The sequence below is a fragment of the Cyprinus carpio genome, chromosome A22 (assembly GCF_018340385.1).
Source record: "Cyprinus carpio isolate SPL01 chromosome A22, ASM1834038v1, whole genome shotgun sequence".
In the NCBI taxonomy this organism is placed as follows: domain Eukaryota; kingdom Metazoa; phylum Chordata; class Actinopteri; order Cypriniformes; family Cyprinidae; genus Cyprinus; species Cyprinus carpio.
Genome location: NC_056593.1, coordinates 15,173,259 through 15,184,398, shown reverse-complemented (window position 1 = coordinate 15,184,398; position 11,140 = coordinate 15,173,259). Strand labels below are relative to the sequence as shown.

The following is an 11,140-nucleotide window of genomic DNA, read 5'->3' as shown; positions in this document are numbered from 1 at the left end:
ACTGAATGTTTTCAGTAACTTACTATTGACTTGTTTGCATAATTGTTAAGTATAGAGATGGTTGCACAAAGTCATAAGTTACCAAAATCTACTTGCCAGTGCTTCCATTGAAGCTCCTTTGGTTTGGTTCCTTTGCCAGGGATCAATGATAGCTCTTCACCACAGCTACATACCTGATGTAGGTAGTGCAGCAGGCAAAGATTCTGCTTGGTCAACAGTGTTGAGATGTAAAAACCTTGAGCAAGGTCAGAAATTGAAAAATTATGCTCGCTAGAGGCTCTGACCAGTGTAATTGAGGCTTTGACCATTGTTGTTTCTATGCCAAGGTTTGTTCCTTTTTGTAGCTAAACAGTTTATAAATACAGCAAATATGGGCAAAGATTCTGCTTGGTCATGAGTATTATGTAACTGCTGAGGGACTTCTGTTTCCCAGAGGTTATCTCCATGACAACAGGGTTCAAGTCTCTTGGGACTTTTGGCACACGCGACCCTTCTGCGGGGCAGGACCCCTGGGGTGTGGGGGTAGGGACACGTGTGGGTTAAAGGTCACTGGACACTACAGCCACTGAAAGCGAATTGGGAAAGGGTTACAGTGACATGGGCTGAGGTCACCTAAAAAAAAGACTTGCATCCATAGCATTAGTTGTGGTCAAAGAAGCCCTTTCTGTTTATTAAAACCGTGATGACCCTTGGAGTGGATGGCACACGCCACCAATTTAATCTGATAGGCAACTAGCCTAACTCCCAATCCTGTTTCACCCTTAGTTTGGCTAGTTTCTTTCTTGAATAAATCTATGATCGTCGTCTTATGCCAAGTAGGTGAAACTTTGCTTATGTTGCATTCTACTACCCCTGGAGATTTTAGCAGAGATTTGCCAGGGGTTACAGTTGCCCCTCTCCAGAGCCATAACCACCTTCAACAGTGAGTAGGACACATGTGACTCAATACTATAGTAGTTGATGAATATGGGTTTTTCAATGATCAGTTAAACTTTTAAGTTTGGTCACACCCTTGCCCCCTTTCCCTTCAGTTTCGGGCTACTTTACATGGTTTGGTCTGCACAGTGTAGGAAACAGAACAATGAGCCAAATAGAAGGAGGACAGGAAAAAAATCAATACTTTGCATGTCCAGTGGTGTATACGGATAACAAATGGAGCAACAGAAGATGCCAAGATCAGTTGGCCAATGTAGAGAGAGATAGAGAGAAGAATGAAACAAGAATAAAAAATGCAGGGAATGAGTTGGGAAAAGAGTCGGGACCCCACTCTCTGCTTCCTCTTCCCTTTGTTTTTCCCTTTTTCTTTTCTTGTGAACTGTAGCGTGTTCTTCAGTTTGCATTGTTATTTCCTGACAACCTGCTGACACTCATCCACCAACTCCCTGAAATTCTTTTAGCCTCTCCCACAGTCATTCGTTCTTGGTTTCACATCCATATTTCTGGCCCACATCCTTTCATATCGTATTGTATAGTTACAATTTATTACTTTCTACACAAGTTAAAAGAGTCTGGGAAGGAAAAGAAGAGAGAAAAGAAGGGCGTCGGGATGAGATTTGTGGCTGTGGTCATTCCAGTAGCTCTTGTCCCACCTGCCATCCGTCCATGATGGAGGGGGTGAAAGAGGAGTAGAGTGGGGAGCTGCATCTCTCTTTCCCTCGGCTAACTCACCCTGACAGGCGGGAACGCAGACTGCAGAGAGGAGGAGGAGGAGGACGACAAGGAGGGGCCTCAGCCCCCACCCTCCAATCAGATGCTCCCTTCGCTCTCAGCCAGTGGCAGCAGGGCAAAAACAGTAGCAGGGCTAAAGCTAGTGGTCCTCTCTTTTCCTCTCCTCTTCTGCCTTCTCTTTTCCTAACACTCTAGGCATGGAGTATTATTCCTCCATCTCCTGGGCGTCACGCCTCTCTCCTCCACCCTGGCTGACCACTGCAGTGCATCCACGAGGTACTCTCTCCCTTTCTTTCTGATATTCTTTCTCTCTTCCTTTGGCTCTCTCTCACGTACATTCTATTTGGCTTGTTGCTATCGTAGACTGTTCAAAATAACTTTTTGGTCAATGCAATGCCATGGGTGAGCCTACTGTGTTTGTCCTAACGAAACGACCTGTTAATGTTGGAAAGGACTATGTGATTAATTGCAAAAAAAGAAAGATCTTCGGCTCACTTTTAACTCAACTGATTATCCTAAACGTTGCTCTCATGGGTTAAGTTCTGCCTTGCATGTTTTATGCACTGCATTGCTTTCTGGGTTGTAAAGTAGTAAACAACCATTTATGTATTGACCCCACCATGAACAAGCAGGTGCTGTGGTGCAAAATATTCCCTCTCTTCATACTTTGTAACTTGAGGGAATGCAATTGCACAACTTTTCTTTTTCTATTTCAATGCGTATTTATGATTTTAACATATTTGACTGCATATTTGACGCCTGTTATGCATTCCAAAGAAAAAAAAAAACGTCTCTGTCTGTTGTGATAGCTATAGAAATGCGCATGAAATAAAGCAGAACAGCATTATGCAAATATATATTCACAAATGCATTTTCTGCACTTATTTTTCAACAGAGAATAAATGGATGAGCTTTTTAGGGATTTTACCATCTCTGCAAAAACAAAATTCAGTTTTGATGTCCAGATTTTCGTTTAGAGCAGCATGGCACACTTATGCATGGCCTCTCAAATGGAGAACACATTTCCAGGCTATACATTTCTAAAACCAGTGTGTCCACCCCCTCTTCTGTCTCTTGTATTGATTGGTTAATGGCATTATTTGTGGAGTGTGCCTTTCTGGACGTAAGCCCTTTTTGGCCCCCTCGCTGTATTTGTGTATGTGTGTTTGTTCAACAGAAGGCCACTGAGGCCTGACCGATGGTCATCTTTCAGCGTTATCTGCTTTCACACCAAAGGTCAGGGGGGGGTCATAAGAAGTCAGAGGGTAATAAGTTTAACCCTGATAGGGCCAAGGTCACTCATAGCGTGACTCCAATGAAAAACAAAATCAATACTCCCCTCACACCATCCTTTTCCTCAAATTCTGAGCATGACTCTTTCCTTATTCTTAAAAAGTGATGAGCAAGCATCTCATATCACCATGCGCAGAACTAAAGGTGTTACAAATGTTCATTGAAATACCTATTAAATGTTTTATGTTCGGTATTATGCCACTTGTTTTAAGTTAAATGTTTTGTGGCTTGTTTGATTTTAAAGCCATTCAAAGATGTGCGTGTCGTCTTAGGTGCAGCGAGCCAATTGTTGGCGGCAGCGCAGGGCAACACCCACCCAACAGATTTGTGAACCTTCTGGAAATTGTTCACTTTGTGCTTCTGCACCTGCACATCTCGTTCTTAAACTGATAATACTTTCACAAAATCCAATATCACTGTTAAAATGTCATATCCAAAAAAGACACAGCAATACAAAGTCTTTAAACGCACTGCAGTTTGATATGTATTTTGACTTTACATCACAAGTCCTGAAAAAAAAACAGGAGGTATCTGTGCACTATACCTTGCGATAAAGACCAACTAAATGTTTAAACATGAACCAAGTACAAAAAATGGTAGTGTGGGAAGGCCACCGGCTGGGACACCGCATATGATAAGAGCTTCCATCTTGAGTCAGCCATTTTACTACAGTACTAATAATCTTCTGGTCATCCAGCCTACACATGCTAACAGTAACACTGGTATTTTTTATTTATTTTTACAAAATGTACAAAGATTTTTACTCAGTTTTGCTAAGTTTTGATAAAATTTTCAATCTACAAAAATCTACGAATACACTGTTCACTATGTATGAAAACCTGAAAGGCACGTGCATGCAAAGTGATCGTAGATCACAAAGCTAGATCTCATTTAAAATTCATGGTTTTGTGCAAATTTTTTTTGAAAAATGTCAATATAATAACAATATTACACTGGTAAATGCACCCTTCCCACAAATTAGTTCTACCATTTTTTGCCTGAATTCTAAAGAATTCAATTGTGATTCCCTATCAAAATTCAGAAAACCTTTTTTTTCTTTCTTTTTTTAAAAAAAAAAAAAGGATTTACTCACACCCAATGAGACAGCATATGAGATGGGAGGGCACAGTGTAAATGACCGTGTTGAACTGAATTTTTACGTATTGCTGTAAATACTGTCTGAATTCTTTGTACAGGACAAATTGACAAAATTGGCCGAATTGTTTCCAATTCCTTTATTGTTAGAAAGTTTTCTTAATTTGTTTATTTACATACTGATAAACAGAGGCACCGGTATCCTTTGAACTTGTAGCATTGAAGCCTGCAGGTTGATGAAATAACACTAGACGTTACAAAAAAGATAAAAACTAACCAAAACACAGACTAACAACTCAGAAATAACTAGTAAGGAGATGCTCAAGAATCATTTGATCATCTTTTACTGTTAAAAGCAGGTTGATGAATTTACAACAATACCCCCCCCCCAAAAAAAAAAAAAAAAAAAAAAAAAAAAAAAAATAAAAAAAAAAATACGAATTCAAAATAAAACCTAAGAGTTCTACTTTGTAAAATCTTGATTTAAGCACACGCGGTATGTTAGCGTACATCATTCTGTGAAATAGATGTGTTAGCTTATTAACCTGAACTCCTTATGTCTCATCCAGGGAAACTTTGGAAGAACTGTATAATAATACAGGCTATGTGAGATATACTTCTGAAAACATAACCCTTCTATACAGTGTCACACCTTTAACCAGGCCAAATACACTCAGTGCTCTTTAACACGCACATACTACATTCCTTCTGTCCCGCTGGACAGAACTAGGGGAAAGAGGGAAAAGGGACATGCTTTTTTCCCATCTCTCTGTCTGTATCTCTATCTCAATAAATTATCCTTATGATCGAAGCTCTCTCAAGAAAAAAAAGCAATGGTTAAACAGGAAGAAGTGACCTGCAGGGTGGAACGCCTATCAGGCAGGCTGTAGATAGATCAATGAAGGGGGGCCATGTGCTGCTCTACAGTCAGAGAGATAGGGTGGGATTTCACAGGCGAGCAGCACATGCTCTCACCACTCTGAGAGCTGAAAGACATATAGTGCACATGTGTGGATGCGTGTGTGTTTGCAGTAGAAAGCCCTGGCGTCTTGGGACTATCGCTTTTGAGGAAAAAACAAGGTAAGATGCCTTTGCGATAATATACTGAATTTATCCCGCAGTTGAACATTTATGTTCGGACAGGGCTCGAATGATAGATTTCGAAACTGAAAAGTGTTATGCAAAAAGTGTTTAGTCCATGCTGTACAGCATTACTTCAATGTAAATTCTACGTTTTGCAGATTTGTTAAATTTTATTTATTGATTTATTTATTTATTTTTTGCAAAAAAAAAAAAAAAAAAAAGTGCTTTGTCACCATGAGCCCCTGGCCCATATGGCACCGCCAGTAATTTAGTTGATTGCAGTAATGCATTCATTGATTGATCACTGAAGCCACTACTGTACAAGCACATCTGCTCGTTTCACAACGAGACGAAGGCTAACTGATATGACATAATGCTACAACTACTACTAATAATGTTTGTTAATATAATTTTAATTTTATATATTTATATATATAATTTAATCTTATTATATATATATATATATATATATATATATATATATATATATATATATATATATATATATATATATATATATACAATTATTATTATTGGAAAATACAAAATTATATATAGGACTGTGGTTTAAATTAATACATTAAAATGCACATTTATTTTTAGAAATGATATGTTTTAGACTGCCATACATGTTTTTGCCACACAATGTGGCTGGTGGAAATTGTCGCAGATATGGCTTTAAAAACATACCTGAGACATGGTGTGTAAATGTTTAAATATGCGTTCATTTTTTCAAAATACAGCATAGGTTACGTTGTAAATGTTGGAACAATTAGTTGATTATAGTATGATTAAATTTAGGCAGGGGGTCGATCACAAAAGGCTTCTTTTGTCTGTAAACTATCACTAATTAAAGATGACTATTACTCTAATTACGAAAATGTCCAAGACGTCCAGGGTAACAGAGTAGCAAAACTTCAGAGAACACAATATAACAGCCCTCATTAATGAGACAAGTGCAACACCATGTATCCTTCTGTCAAGGACTGGTCATATTGTCTTTTTTTTTGTTTTCAATTTTCTACCAGACAATATGATGACAGAGGGGGGTCCCAGGCCACTACCACTGCCAAAGAAGCTGTTCTACTTTTTCAATTGTTTTTTCCCCTCTCGCCCTCTGCCCCTGGTGGGAAAGTATTTAGGACTTTAGGTCTGTGACAAATAAAAATGTCATCCCTGCTCAAGTCTGCCGTGATTGTTTGTGGGCAAACTGGTGCTTGGAGGTCTTGAGATGTTGCCTTACAGTGAGAGGAGATGCTGGGAATGGCTCCATCCTTGGTCAAGCCCAAGTTCTGGAACACCGCTGGCCTTTTCTTAACAATACCACTTGCTGCACAGGGGGTCCCTTCGAAACCAGAGCTCAAACAAATTCACATAGAAACACCATTGTACAGTAAAAGCCTTTTGAATACGACCACCAACTGACGCATCTCATCTCAGTTTAAGGGGGGAGGAGAGTGTCTGGAGAAAAGTGACTCAAAAACAAGTAACAATGAAAAGGAACTGTGTATGAGGAGGAAATGTGTATATTTGGAATAGTGGAAAAATACACACACACACACACAAAAAAGAAATGCCATTTTTTTTTTTTTTTTTACTAAACCAACTGCGCTTTTGGAAAATAGCAGTATACGTAAAGCATGCATCACTAGAGAGTTGATGGGAGGGGCACATTTTTGTTTTGAAATGACCAATTTTGAAATACGACGTAATATAGGAAAGTGGATTAGGCTAAAACTGTACTGTTTTCTTGCTTTGTTATGTTAAAAAAGAGCCATGTTCACACCTATGCAAAATCTTTCTGTCGGAAAATATTCACAGAGCACAAAGCATGGAGCAAAACACTTTAGAAAATAATTGTAACTTGGCATCGGATGTTCAGCTTATCAGTTAAGCATAAAAACTACAAAAAAATCATCTCACTTTTTGCAAGCATATTTATAGAGCCAAGGGCAAATGTTGTTCCACCTTTTAACCTTTTTATTTCTGACATGGGCTGTTTCTGGCATTGACCTAGTTTTGACTATCGAAAATTTCTTGATTGAGTGAGCTTTGCAATTACAACACACACCAGATTTCTTTATTTTGAAAGATTTATTTGATATTTATTTATTTTCTTATAGTTTCTTTGGTAATTAACAAGAATTTGTGCTGTGAACCTTAAATTAGTGAACAGCACAAATGAGGCAACGAATGTTCGTCAAGGTTTTTCAACAGTCAGATTGATCTTTTTTTTTTTTTCTAATGAAAGATCATAAAAACTACAATAAAATGCTATAGATTTTTAATCTACAACCCTAATTTGTATTCATTTTGGGGGTGTGTTCAATTAAAGAACAAAACCGTAAATTGCAGGTTTTGAAGTGCTCGTGTTTTCCACATTTCACATCACATTTCTTTGGCGGGTATCAGGTGTTTAGTAGTAAACCACTTTTTCAGCAGTAGTTGAAATGCTCAGTATACAACTCCCACAAAAGCTAAGCCCCTCATGCTTTGTAAAAGGTCTGCTAGTTTTGGGAAGAACTGGCCTTTGATCTGGCCTACACGACTTAGTCTAGCAAACACACAACAGCTACACTCTCTCTCTCTCTCTCTCTCTCTCTCTCTCTCTCTCTCCCTCCCTCCCTCTTTCCATCTCCCTCACTCCTTTCTTCCGTCTTTCTCAATTTGTTGCAGTATTCAGGGGTGTCAACGGACCCGAGCTGTGACTCTAAAGAAGAGACGGCGAGTGGGACATACACATCGGACGCTCTGACAATGCCGGCTCAGGTTCCTGTGAGTTTGCCATGGCGACCAGTGGGCCCTGACAGCAGCGGGGATCATGGTCTTGCAGAGGAAGGGTGTGTGTGTAGTTGAGGGGGTGTGGGGTTATTGGGGGACACACGCCAGATGCCTTGGGGAGACGCCCTTCAGCTCACCAGCTGGGAGAGGCTAAACTGCCCCTCACGTGATTGTTTTTGGACTTTAACGGATTTTAGTGTTTGTTTATGGTACACTTCGGCTATCATAAAGTCACAAACACAAAAAAAGATCATATAAAACAGACCTTAATTGGTTTTACATTGGACATTATGTGGCAGTGATATGAGTACTAGTGTACAGAAAAAAAAAGTTCTTAAGTAACCATCAAATCAAAACTGACAGTTCGTATTAATGGAATATTGGAGTGTTTACTAGAAATTAAATTAATTAATTAGTATTATAAATACTTCCTCTTACACTCTTTGGTAAAGATTAATAAACAGGGTTTTGACAGCGATGCCATAGAATAACTATTTTGGTTCCCCAAAGAACCTTTCAGCAAAATTTTCTTTAAGGAATCATTTTATTTTTTACTTAGTATAAAAACATTTTAAAAGTCCAAAGATCCTTTTTCTGCTATAAATAACTGTTTGTGGAATAGATAGTTTCCATGGACATTAAAATTTCTTCATGGAACTATAGATGCCAATTAGGAACTTTAATTTTTAGGAACAAATGGATGCCAAAGGTTCTTTTAATGGAAGCATCAATGCCAACAAAGAACTTTTGAAACAATATTTCCATCCCCCCCAGCAACCTCTGATTTACGAGATTACAAACAAAAATTATCTAATCAGTGCCCGAAGGGCGAAAACAAGTCCTGCCCCAATTCTTTTTTTTTTTCTCATTCGAGAAGCCATTTTTTTTGGATATACGTCACAAAAGGAAAGAAAAGATGCTTGCGACTCACATTTCATGCTGACTTTAAAATCAAACATTCACATTTATTAATGTTAGCCTAAACAATGTGCTAAATGACATACGTAGAATGAATAAGAAAATTGTTTACCACATTTGATAAATTCAATAGTTTTACGCTCCCAACATATAATAATTCACACTAATGAAACACATTGCCAGTGCAAACCATGTTCATTTTGTAAACTATATTTAATATAATCTGCAATGTGTTTATTTTACCTTGCAAAATTTCATTCATGGTCCTCGAAGATAAGGGCATGTCATGCAAACTGTCCATGTTAGCATATCTACCAAAATACTGCTCAGTTTGATTTTGAAGACAGCATGAAATAAAAATTTTCCCTATGTACAAATTATCGATCTTATATTGCATTTTTCCCTCATTTTTTATTTGATCTCAAAAATTAGAATGTCACAATGTAACCATGGTAATGTATGCCTGTCTTCTCAAATCATTCCTTACACTTAAACACAGCCCTTTTCCTACAACATTCTGCAAGCTCACATTCAAATCTGCCTCCAATCTAAGCCCTATTTTTGACTTGACTTGACTTGACTGTACTGTACATCACAATGCTGAAGATCTGTTGCTACTTCTGTTTCATTGTGACTTTAATATTTTATAAGCAAATGTATTTTGCATTTAGCATTGTTTTTCTGTGCCTCATGTGATCAAATTTTATGGGTCATAACCCATCATTTGAGAACCACTGATGCTCAGTTTAAACCCAACTTCTTTGTTATTGACTAGCATTAGAACAAAAAGCTAAAGATGAGATGGACTGACTGGGTAATCTCTGCAGGCAACTGTGATGTGATTACATTCTCACATTGACCTGTAGGGGTTGAGTAGTCTGTTTACACCCAAAACCTATGACAAAACTACCTCAGCTGCACCTGAACCTGACTTTTACTTAAGTACATCTGTGCTAATCTCAATGCTAAATTGCTAATCTGTTGTTTGTAATATCCGCTTCAGTTTACACCAGGATGATCAAACGCACATCTTATATTGAAACGAGGAGCTAAAATATTTTGTAATGTGTTACCATCTCTGGGACGTGAACATCTACCCGCCCCCTGCTGGAGGACTCTGGTATTGTGAGGCTGATTTTTGGCATAATCTCAGCTGGCAACTGTGAGTAGTGTGTTACCCCTCTCACAGGCGCTGCTGGGGTTCTGTCACACACAGCAAGTGCACACCATGACAAAATAACATTGGTCTCCATCGGATAAAAGAGAGCAACCAGTGGAAAAGAAGTCATAGTATTATGCTGAAATCAGTGGCAAGGCTGAGATTTAAATGTTGAAAGTGTTTGTTATTCATTCATAAGATTAACTCACTGACTTCTTCACCCATCCCTAACTACAATCCATCCATCACCTATGAGAACTTCTGATGTGTGAGAACTTTCTGATGTTGGTGATACTGCATCAGGAACTGATTGGATGATATCTAGGAGCCATCAGTTCTTGATGCACGCCCTTCAGCATCGAAAGATACACCCGTGAGTCTTTTAATTTTACAATCCAGTACATGGATGTCAGTGGACAGTAAGACAGATGATACTGGAATTGTTTTGAACAGTTTATTTAGATACTAAAGATACAGAATGTAATTACTTCTCTGCTAGTGGCAACAAACATACTATTTATATATATAATTTATATTATTATACATAATCTGTTTGTTTGAGCAGCCAGATATAGTAACATTGCTGTATTATTGCTGTGGTTATTTTTCTAACTTGTAGCACTGGTTAAACACATCATGCAATGCATTTTTCATAACTTTTTCCACTGTTTTCAATAAAGTTATAACATTTTTTTTTTTTTTCTGAATAGAATTGTTCTCTGCTCTTCATATGACACAAAACCTTTATATACCAATATACTTGAAGAGACATAGCCTACCAATGTGCTTATTTTTATACACACAATAAAGTATTCTAACACTTACAGAAACCCACACTTAAAATGTCTGAATGTCATTGCATTAGAGGATAAATATATATATTTATATTATATAATATATATTCAATCTTTAATAACTAAATGCCATTTGGTTCGATATTCTCAACGAGATGACATTCATACATTTTAAGTGTGGCCTCAATATTGTGTGGACTGTCTCAGTTTTTGCCTGAGAAATGATACCCTCTGCCGGTTAACTTAATTCACTGCAATAGTCTGAACTAAATAAGACTTTTTATAAAACAAAAAAATACAGATATATTAAACACAGAAAAAATATATTTAAAATTAGCACAAAAAAAAA

At 37.7% G+C, this 11,140-nt stretch overlaps 1 long non-coding RNA gene across 1 annotated transcript; it reads left to right on the top strand.

Moving 5' to 3' along the window:
• Positions 1-766: 766 nt before the first annotated feature.
• LOC122134911 lies at positions 767-10,696 on the top strand. The gene is made up of 2 exons (XR_006153206.1): positions 767-5,136; positions 6,168-10,696. It is a non-coding gene; the product is annotated as an uncharacterized LOC122134911 (long non-coding RNA).
• Positions 10,697-11,140: the final 444 nt, after the last annotated feature.